The sequence below is a fragment of the Neopsephotus bourkii genome, unplaced genomic scaffold (assembly GCF_033783945.1).
Source record: "Neopsephotus bourkii isolate Nb327-2 ecotype Australia unplaced genomic scaffold, CSIRO-AGI_Nbou_v1 NB_272, whole genome shotgun sequence".
Taxonomy (NCBI): Eukaryota; Metazoa; Chordata; class Aves; order Psittaciformes; family Psittacidae; genus Neopsephotus; species Neopsephotus bourkii.
This window is the reverse complement of record NW_026900781.1, coordinates 21,471,983-21,481,519: the sequence shown is the minus strand read 5'-3', so window position 1 is coordinate 21,481,519 and position 9,537 is coordinate 21,471,983. Positions and strand designations below refer to the sequence as shown.

The 9,537-nt window shown below is 43.0% G+C and overlaps 1 long non-coding RNA gene across 1 annotated transcript; it reads left to right on the top strand.

Moving 5' to 3' along the window:
* Positions 1-7,084: 7,084 nt before the first annotated feature.
* On the top strand, positions 7,085-8,677 carry LOC133208413 (uncharacterized). Its single transcript, XR_009724371.1, has 3 exons — positions 7,085-7,451; positions 7,568-7,769; positions 8,554-8,677. It is a non-coding gene; the product is annotated as an uncharacterized LOC133208413 (long non-coding RNA).
* The last annotated feature ends 860 nt before the right edge of the window (positions 8,678-9,537 follow it).

Here is a 9,537-nt window from a genome sequence, read left to right as displayed (position 1 = left end):
TTGGCCCTGCCATCGCTATGGCGTAGTCTGGAAAGCTCAGGTGTGATCTCCTCAGTCCCCAGTAGGTTATTCATTCTGGTGTCTGATCCATGACAGGCTCCTGGGCAGGCAAGATGATTTAAATCCTGAATAGGAGGGAAGGTATAATGCAGGCCATATGTCAGGGCTGTGTAGAAGTGGGTGGGTGAGGGACCATGGTAAAAGTGGAGAAATAAGCACTGAGTCAGCAGCAGGGATGATTGAAATTTATCCAAACATATTGCCTAAGATTCTGGTAGTGCCTCCAGTATTACTAATGATGAGGTTGGGAGGTTTGGAGTTCTACTGATTGGCAGCTGCACCCTCGGAAAGGGACATGGGAAAACTTTCTCATCTGTCAGGATCTCATTATTTCCAATGGAGTCTGACAGCTCTAAGGTTATGTGTGTATAAATCAGGCAGGCAGAAGGGGAAGCAGACACCAATTTTATTTTGTAGTGGCACAGGGGGAGAATTGTCACCCCGGAGTCTGAGCAGCACAGCCGCTGCAACGTGCTGAGCAAGCATATACCATTCCTGAGCTCCTTCTGTCCCGGCTCCTGCTCCCTGCTGTTGGCTCTTGAGTGCTCCTCCTCACAGCTGCATTCCTCCTCCTTCTTCTGATTCCTGAGAGGCCAAGACAGACAGCAGCGCTTACCTGTCCTCCCTCTGAGCTGCATGGAGTTGAGATCTTGGCCGCATTAATTTCTTACATTGTCATGTCATTGCTCTTCTCCCAGACCCAGGAAAAGCTTGGGAGGAGAAATCAAGCTGGCTTCTGAAGTGGCAATATCAATGCAAGAACTAGATAACTTTTTTGGGAGCAAAATGAATCCAGAAAGCTATTCCACACAGTGCTGTGAGTTGGAGCTGCTGTTACCAGTATCTCATGACGAGCTCTCCTGCCAACATGTTCACTTGGGTGTCAGCTGGGTCTGAAAGCAGACTCCGTTTATTTTACATTTGTTTAATCAGACCTGGAAGAAATAATTGAGATATGTATCAACTTCTAAATATTTTTTTCTCATTCCCAACTTGAGTGCTGTGGATTCAGGTTTCTTGTTTATATTCAGATGCTGTAGTGAGTTATAAGTTGTGTAGGCTTTCTTAGGTGGCTGATTCACTTTACTTGTCTGGCAATATATAATACTTCTTCTAGGTCTTTAACCTGCGTTTCAAAGCATCAGTTTCTAGCTATATGGACAGGATACATAATACCTTCCTGGAAATTAGGCAGGATCTGAGATTCTTTTTTAAGGGAGGAAAGTAATGTAGGGAAGAAGAAGAAGTGGCAGAGGAAAACTATTTTGGTATGTACTATTGCCAAGCTGGAATAGCTTCTCCAAAGAGATACTGAACCTCCATTTATTTCATAGAATAGTTTGGGTTGGAAAGGACCTCAAGATCATCAAGTTCCAACTCCCCTGACATGGGCAGGGACATCTCGCACTATTAGAACATTTTAAATGAAGCACAGCAGAAGATGGTGAGGGAGGAGAAATAGACCTGACTTCTGAGCCTTTCTGTAACACGAGCTTGTTGATTTCCCCTACAGGCTGGCCTAAGGTGAGGAGGCATAGAGCAGTGTGTCAGTTCACTTGAAATCATAGATCCATTTAGGAAGTTTCTGGTTGCGCTCTGTGGAGAGAGCACATGACCCATGACTCTCCCATGTGGGTAAATTTAAACAAAAGGCAGAAAAACTAGATGCTATCTTCAACAATGATGCTGTAAAACATAACCTCTAGTATATGTTGGACGGAACCCTTCAGAAGAAAATGGCTCCTCTCATCTACCACAGAAGCCCTGAAGGAGAGGAAAGTAATCTGATTTTGCATAAATTCAGCCAGAAAGTGAGAGCTTGCACTGTTATGTACTCTCCCTCACTCTCCCCTTATTTCCCTCCCTTTCCCTTTCTTCTCCTCCCTTCCGATCTCCCTCTTAGTGGTAATAAATTTGGGCATACCACTCATTAGGATGGTGTTCTGTATTTTCCTGCTTATAAGCCAAAAGCACCTAACACTTGTCTTTGCCAGCCCTGGGGCTCCTAAAGTGCCAGAGAAAATATGGAGTTTAGTAGCTTCTCTCATTTTCCTTTTTTAATGTACAAAGAGAGATCTTGCATCTGTGTACAATCTGTGTATCCACATCCTGTTGCTTCCGTTGACAACTACTATCTCTGCAAGTCATTAGGGACATAGCAAAGGGAGCTGAGACCAACAGACCACTACCTGCTCCTCACCCCTGCCTCTTCCCTGACATTTCTGTGTCTGTAGTGACCTTCTATCCAAATGAGAAGCCATGGGTCCATTCAGCATAACCTCCTTTATTAGCCTTTGGAAAAGAGGCTGACAAGATGCAGGGAGAGGCACTGGGGAAGGAATAGTGAAGAAGTCTAGGCAGGGGAAGGGCAGCAGGGGTGGCAGAACCTCTGTATTGGGTTGGGCTAGGGCTAGGACAGTGACTCTTCAGGTCCTGACATAAGGCTGTTTTGGGCTAGTTCCACCAAGCAGGTACCATACTTTTTTATGCCCATGCTAAGGGCAGTTGTGTGAGAATCACATGCGATGTGAATGCATTGCTTTTGTAGGAGAGACAGCCAAATGCTCAGCTCTTCCCAGTCCTCAGTATGGCTTTGACTCCTTCCACTCCATTATCCAGATTTCTTCTATACATCTTGCTGCTGTATTGTGATTGGGCTTTCTCAGCACTCTGCTTGACTAGTCATTACTTTCTTTTCCCAGCACCAGACAGTGTTCATGTCCTCCTCTCACTGTTCCTACCGCCCAGCATCCTGCTGCCTGAAGTCATGCACATATGTCACCTTCCCACTTACTCTCCTATTTTCTCTGGTAGCTGTGGTCAAAGACCCAGATCTGTTCATACCCCTATTTCTTCTCTATTGTGGGGGTATTTTCAACCTTTTTCTCAGGTTCTTGGGCTGAGCAGTCTAGAGCACTGCTGTACAGGACCTGGATGACTGCAGAAAATGTCATTTACATCAGCTTATTCTCACTGGGGAAACGTGCAAGTTGTAAAATATATATAATGCAATAAAGACAACTTTACTGTTGCCTGAGGCCTAAAGTGAAAGTGAATCCCTCACATTGCATTTCCCCCCTTTGCCCAAATACCAGAGGGCAGAGAAATCTAAAAATGGACGAGTGTTTTGTTTCCATCTCAGGGGGTGGGGATAAGACAAGGGGGCAAGCCTAAAATATATTGGATTTGCATTAATCAGTAAGTTTGAGAGGGGGTTCTGCTAAAAAGGGAGCAGAGAAAGGCTGTAGCAGTATGCAGAGTCCAGGCCAATTAACCCTCAATGTACCTGAGATGAGCACATCCCATGGTGTGCAAGAGGTTCTTCCTGGGAGTGTGAACATTAAAGGGGACAGAGAAGAGAAAGGGACAGGAGATGCTTTTCTGCAAGTGTTCTGCAAGCTCTGGCACAGAAAAGGCTTCTTACAAGTTTCCTGGGAGCTGAGAAACAAAAGCAGCTGCTGAAGAATCACTTTTAAGGTAGGTTCCTGATGGAATGTACTTAGCTGTCTCTGTTATCCACACTTTTTAAAGAGCTGAAATAACAAACTGAGCAGAGTGGCAGAAGTTATCGCTGCTGTTAGAGACAGGAGTGGATTGATGTATGACTGGCAGAAGGAGGAACAGATCACTGCAGGTACCAGAACCCACTACAAAAAAATATCATGGCTACTGATCCTCTGAGCTGACACTGGGCCTTGCAGCTAATCCAGGATGGCAACTAGGTGTCTTTAGCATTGCTCTTCAGCAGAAAGAGAAATAAGTTGTCATTACAGTTATACTCCAGGCAGGAAGGCCAAGACACTATTCTTTTAAAAACTCCTTTGAGTGTAAGTTGTATCCTTGTTGCTGCCAGTTGTATTCTGGCAGGAGGGTCACACACACGTGTAACTTTGCAATAGTGTCCAACATGTCAGAACCCTCTGGCTGTGCAAGTGAAAGGGAGACCCTTGTGCTGCACGTTAAGTCCATAATGAGAGACGTGTGTGTGCAGAGTGGGGGGCATATTTGAGGAAATTACAAAATATTTCTTGAGTTAAGTATGTTTATGAAACATTTCAGTCAGGACCAGTTACACACCAGTGATTCCCAACCACATTCAGCCTTTCTCATAGCACCGCATGCTGCTTTCTTCTGTCTTCCATCTTGACAGAAACCCAGAATACTGTTGCTGTCCTTGCCTTCCTCCACTGCTGTTAGTTTGAGAAAGTGCCAGTGGAAAGACTTAGATAACCAGCCAAGCAAAGCATATTAGTTTGGTCTCTCATCTCTAATGCTGGCTTTCGAGCCAGAGAGGTTGTTTTAATTGGGACCCACTATTTGAGATAAAATGATTATTTTTTTTTTCCTGGAAAGCAACTGTGTTAAATTTGAGATTAACACTAAGATTGATTAAATTTAATCTGGACTCAATTTTAACTTTCTATCACTCAACAATGACTTCCATAACAGAGAAGAAAAAAATTAAAGCAGCCAGAGCATGGGATACATCCATCTCAGCTATTCATTCTTAGGATATTACAGGAGGCCAATGTGTTTGGACAGTGAAAGGAGAGAAACAGCCTGGTTTTAGAACTGCTAAGTATCCCAGAGAATTCCTAGTACACTTAAATTCTGGATGCTAAACTTCTTGAACATCAGACCTGTAGACTACAGAGTACGTCTACGTTACTTGCAGTATCAAATGAAAAAATCTAGAGTTCCTTATTCTCTTGCTGGTGTTTTTTCTCCTATTACTTCATTGTAAATGATTAAAACCTGCTGGCAATATCCCCTCTCCCCCTTTTTTATTAATTCACGATGAATTCTATTTTCTGGCTGACATCACTAACTGTCATGGTTCAAAACTCTACCAGTGTTTGGTTGGCTTGTTGCTTGCTTGCTGAAAAAAAAATGTTTATATCAGGATGTTTGGAAAGCAACAAAATGTGATGTTATGGGTTGGGGGGAATTGTTTTGTTTCTACCCAACTTGAACTTTGAGATATTTACATTGTCTAATATGTGACTCTCATTAGGAAAACAATGCAGATTGTTCTGGTCTGGTTTTTCCATTCATTCTTTTGTTATAGCTTTGACAGTGTAGTAATATCAGTAGGAAGTAGCATTCTGTGCACACACTGGGGTCAGATGTCTAGCAAACTTGCCAGAGGGTAAAATATCTTTGAGAAAACTCTCAGATATCCCCATGTTCCATTTTTGCTTCCCCACTTGAGTTTCATGCACATCTCACAGTCACCCGCTGCTGTATGCAACTTCTCTCTGATTATTAGGTTTGACCTTAAAGGCGTTTTCTGTTAAAGTCTCTGTATCTGAAGTAGTCTTTCACATGTGTCAGAGTTTGAATCCCTATCCACCCTAGATATGGAGTGAGCTCTCATGCCAGTGAGAATTCAAGCCCTTAGTTAAAAATCTTTCTACTGCAACAAGGATGACCTCTATTTTGTGAACACACAATGAAGACATTAAAAACCTAAGAATTTAGCTACCTACAGAACCAGAGACCATTCTGAATCTCATATTTTCCTGCTATTGCATGTCTGTTTAAAGACATCAAATGTCAAACTGGTAATGGTTTTGCATGCAGAACAAGGGAATATGGCTATGGTCTGAGACAGGTGCACAGTTTTAAGACATAAAAGGATGATTTTCACTTACATACTGCTCCCACTGGCAAAAAGGAGGCTAGTCTCTAAAAAGAATAAATATACATATTAAGAAACTGCCAATTGGAGGTTCCATCTGTTAAAAGGTGTTTCCTCTATAGTGGTGTTTGCTCATACTATAGAAGGACTGCATATATCATGATCTTACACTAATTGTGTGCAGTCTAAGAAAATTTCCAAAGAAAAGCCAACAAAAACTGTGGTTATGATGATCCATGACTTACTGCATTGATTTACATTTTGGTCTGTTGCACACAGTGCCTAACAAGAGATTGATTGGAGAAATGAAGCTCTGAATAATGCCATTAATAAATCAGGGTCTTTTGCTTCATATGTCACATAAGAGTTTGGTTCCTAAAATGAAAAAAATTGGATAATGGGAAGTCCTGGCTAGTTTGTAACACCATTCTCCTTTCTGAGTATGTTCTCAAAATGCTTGAGCATCCTAAGTTGCTATGGATTTGATGTTGTTTGGCACCTAACAAAAAGCAACTTTCTCACCAGATAGCCAACTTAATTTAGAATGCATTACCTACAATCAAATTATCTGCTACATGCTGAGAGAGTAGTTGGCTGTATGGGCAGCCAGAAAACCTGGACTTTCTGGTTTTTCAAAATTATCTTTCTGAGATGTTCTTATAAGCAGCTACTTTCCTCTTTGGGTTTTCAAACTGAGGGTCAAATGTGCTTCACTGAATCTTTCTTTCTTTGCTTAACAGAATGCTATCCCTCTTTTACTGTGTCCAGCTGGCACATCCTCAGCATGCTGATTTCATTTAAAAAATCACTACCCATTGTAGAAGCCAGATGTAGCTGAATAACAGTGTTTTGCTCATCATATCACATCACTTTGCTGGCTGAACTGTTCAAAGGGCCATTCCTGAAAACAGTGAGTACTTCTGGAGCAGTGAGAGAAGACATGAAGTGCTACATCTGTGATGTGCCTGAGAGTGGGACTGCTTTGACAGGGTGTCTGTCATCCCATGGCTCTAGCATTTGAGCTGGTTCTTCAAACATACTGTTATGGAGGTTCACTTAAGCTAAATAAGAATAGTTGGAAAGAAAGGAACTGGTAAGTATAAAAATAAAATGGTCTCAGGTAAGACTTCCACAGGATAAACTTTGTGTATAAAATGAGTCATTCTTTATCTTCCATTCAGAAAGAGCCTGTCACCTAAACAGTATACAGAAAATAATGAGAGCACAGGACCGATCATGCAAAGGCTTGAATGTTGTTCTTGGCTTTTCTGAGCTGCTTTGAACAAGTCACCTCCTCGATTTCAGTACCTTCTCTGCATTTTAATCTTTTGTGTTATTTAACCTCAGCTGGCAGCTAAGCCCCACACAGCCACTGACTTCCTGGTGGGAAGGGGGAGAGAATCTGAAGGGTAAAAGTGAGAAAACTCATGGGTTGAGATAAACAGTTTTAATAGGTGAAGCAAAACAAGAAATTCATTCACCACTTCCCATTGGCAGTCAGGTGTTCAGCCATCCCCAGGAAAGCAGAGCTCCATCACACATGAAGAAAACAAACACCATGACTTAAAATGTCTCTCCTTGCTTCTTCTTCCCCCATCTTTTATTGCTGAGCAAGATGCTGTATGGTATGGGGTAGCAATAACTAAAACATCCCTGCGTTATCAACACTGTTTCCTGCACAAATCCAAAACCTAGCCCCATTCTGGCTACGATGAAGAAAATTAACTCTACATGAGCCAAAACCAGCACAGTAAGCATCCAAGATTGCTGCTTGTCTTGGTTAAACATACCCTTTATGTTTTGAAGGTGGTCATGTCTCTTTCTTCCCCTTCTAAACAGTCTCATGCCTTTGATCTTTCTTCATAGGTCCTATTTTCTAACTGTTCAATCATCCTCATTGCCCTTCTCTGGACTCTTCCAAACAATCCATAAAATTCTGTAACTGCAGGGGCTGTAAATGAGCATGTTACTCCAGCTCAGGCTTTCTCCTTCTGAAGATGGAAGAGTGCTTTCTTGGAGTGAAGAAGTGCACTGACTAGGAAAAAAAGAAAGACTGTGTGAAGATACTGTAAGACCTGGCTATTTTCAATTATCTCCTATGAAAGTCTTGGTCACCAGATGCTAATGTTAAATCACCAGTTGTAAGCATTTCTGTCATCTCACTTAAGCCTTATTTGTGTAGCTACAAGCGCCCTTCATAAGCTTCCTTTTGCCTTGCTGTCATCTTAATGTGATGTTCTATACACTACATTACTTTTTTTGGAAACGTGTGCAAAGACTAGATTCATAAAACTATTTTGGCTATATTAGGATCCAGTGAGATTGCATTACCTTCTCTTGTACGGAAATAGTCCAGAGATTGACTAGTTCATCTTGTAGTAGCCTCCCACATCACAGAAGGCTCCTGGAACTCTAAGGGAACAGACACCAGTGGAAACGCCAAGCAACTGCAGTGCCCATAGCAGTACATGGCTGCTTAACATGCGCCATGTGTACTGTTCCCCTCAGCACTATGAGTATCACCATTCATTCAAGAAGTTATTGGTGACTCTTTTACCAGATAGTCCTATCTCTTGGGCCTCTGTACCCTATTAAGCAGGTCAGACATTACAGTCACTGGTGTTTGCTTGAGTTTCAGCTTTGAGATGTTAAATACAGTTTTGCCCCCACCTAAAAAGGAAATACTAATCTGAAATTTTCTGTCTTGGTGCTTTGTGCTGCATTGTTTTAGGACTAGCCAAAACTTGAATCATATCTAAAAATAGAACTTGTAAAGAATATACTTTGTAGTATATGAAAATTATGGTGAGGTTGGTTTTGTGTTGTTTTTGTTTGTTTTGTTGTGTTTCCAGGTGTGATCTGCTATCTCTGGAAAAACATATATGGCTTGAGCCTTGGATAAAATTGCCTGTTTGATCTGGGTGAAGGCTGGAACTGTTCTGTGTTGCCTTTTTGGATTGGGTGAATCTGGGCAGCCACCTTTTCCTCTGCTCTTAGTGAGCATCCAAAGCAGCACTGCCTCAAATGCTGCCAATGAGGAGAGTCAGGGACAGGAGAGAAGTTCCTGTTGCTGGAAAAGGGAGCAGGACCAGCCCACTGTGGTGGGTTAACCTTCGCTGGTGTCCACCAAAGCTGCTCTATCATTCCCTTCCTCAGCTGGACATGGGAGACAAGATTTAACTGAAGGCTTGTGGATTGAGATAAGGACAGGGATAGTCACCAGTGACCATCATGGGCAAGACTTGACCTGTGGAAATAAGTCTAATTTGTTACCGACAAAATCAGGCTAGGATAATGAGAAAAAAAACCCCAAATCTTAAAACACCTCCACACCACCACCCTTCTTCCTGGGCTTAACTTTACCTGTGATTTTCTCCACCTCCTCCCCTCCAGCAGTGCAGGGGGATGAGGAATGGGGGTTGTGATCAGTTCATCACAGGTTGTCTCTGCTGCTCCTTCCTCCACAGGGGAGGACTCCTCACACTCTTCCCCCATTCCAGCATGGGGTCCCTCCCACAGGAGACAGTCCTCCTTCAGCTTCTCCAACATGAGTCCTTCCCACTGGCTGCAGTTCTTCATGAACTGCTCCAGCGTGGGTCCCTTCCATGGGTGCAGTCTTTCAGGAACAGACTGCTCCAGCGTGGGTCCCTTCCATAGGTGCAGCCCTTCAGGAACAGATTGCTCCAGCATGGCTCCCTTCCATAGGTGCAGCCCTTCAGGAACAGACTGTTCCAGTGTGGATCCCTTAAGGGGTCACAACTCCTGCAGCAAACCTGTGCCAGCTGAGGCTCCTCTCTCCATGGGGCCACAGGTTCTGAGAGAAGCCTGCTGCAGCA